Raw genomic sequence first — 1821 nt, forward strand, 5'->3', positions numbered from 1 at the left:
GATGTTGCCATTGTATTATTTGTATTTACTTGAAATTTTCTGGTCGGTTTTGACGTGATAACGTCTAATAAAGCTAGGAACATACTACGCGGACGTCCGTCGTAAAACGACCGCGACCGCGACCTATCAGTGTGCACGGAACAAAACATCCAGAGAGCCAGATTTCGATCGGACGTCCGTGCGCTCAAGGCCACGTCCGCGTCCGTCGACCGATAGTTTGCACGGTTATGTGTAATGTCATTGTCCAGATTCCCGTCCGCGGTCGATTCACGACGGACGTCCGCGTAGTGTGTTCCTAGCTTAAAGCTAGGAACATACTACGCGGACGTCCGTCGTAAAACGACCGCGACCGCGACCTATCAGTGTGCACGGAACAAAACATCCAGAGAGCCAGATTTCGATCGGACGTCCGTGCGCTCAAGGCCACGTCCGCGTCCGTCGACCGATAGTTTGCACGGTTATGTGTATTTCCATTGTCCAGATTCCCGTCCGCGGTCGATTTACGACGGACGTCCGCGTAGTGTGTTCCTAGCTTAACTCGTTACTACGGGCTGCATGCACGAAAAAGATGACGTCATTGTCCCGTTCCCCAAGGCCAGCAAGCGAGAGCGCGGCACGAAAGGTGGTTTGTGTATGGACCATTTTCAGGCACACGCTAGCCGTTCCGCCGGCGTAACAAGTGGCAGAGGAGAGGGCCGCGACACGCCCGCCTGTATAGTCGCGCGGCACGTACTGCTTTTCTGAGTATTACGTAATACGTAGTAATTATTTAGTACTAGTGATCTTTTGACGTGATAACGTCTAATAACTCGTTACTACGGGCAGCATGCACGAAAAAGATGACGTCATTGTCCCGTTTCCCAAGAGAGCGAAAGCGCCATCTATTGGCGCGCGTAGGAACTAAGCGGCTGATCGATGCGCTCGGTATGGTTGTAGCGTGTGGCCTGAGTAAAGCACCACAGCTGCGACAGATGGCGCGCCCGTGTTTATTATTTTTGAGTGTTTGTAATTTAAAAACATGAAATATTGCATTAAAATAAGCATCTTTTATAGAATGAAGTTGTTTGAAAAACCTACTTATTTAGGAGTTAGAGCAGTACGAAGTTGCGAATTTTCCCATAGTACTTTACTTACTAAGGCGCCAGAGACTTATACTAATACTTTTATAATAAATTTACGATGATTTTTTTTACCAATATAACCTATGTTAATATTGATAAATCATATAGAACACGTTTAAATAAGGATGTTTTGTTATATAAACTTTTTCTTCTCCATTAATATTTACTGAGATATTAGGGTTCTAAGATTAGTAAATTAAGTGTGTTTGCTTTTATTTATGTCAATTTAACATGTACATAATTATATTACCACATAAGTGCTTTGGTGAAATACTGTTAACTTTTGGTATTTTTAATAAATAAATAAATAAATAAAAAAACGTGAAAAAAGTCCCAGAATCGGGCCCCTTTTGCTATACTCTGACCGCCCCTGTCTATACTACTGTAATGTTTGACGTTATCACGTTAAACTACCGTCCGTAAACCGACTTTACAGACAACCAATTTTTTACAAAGCTTATCAACCAAACAAACAAGGATTACCACCGATAAGATACAAATCAAAGAGCATTGAATCACTACGTTTTGATACAAATGACACCAGGGAATATGCCAGAGAACGACACAAGAATTGAGTTTCGAAAAAATTTAAACCCAGTGTGGCTAGCCCATGATTTTTTAAATTTACCGCTTTTTTATAGTGTCAAGATTTGCTTGACCGTCTATACAAATTATATGTTTATTACAGTTGGCAACCATA

This window comes from Leguminivora glycinivorella, chromosome 3 (assembly GCF_023078275.1).
Source record: "Leguminivora glycinivorella isolate SPB_JAAS2020 chromosome 3, LegGlyc_1.1, whole genome shotgun sequence".
NCBI lineage: Eukaryota > Metazoa > Arthropoda > Insecta > Lepidoptera > Tortricidae > Leguminivora > Leguminivora glycinivorella.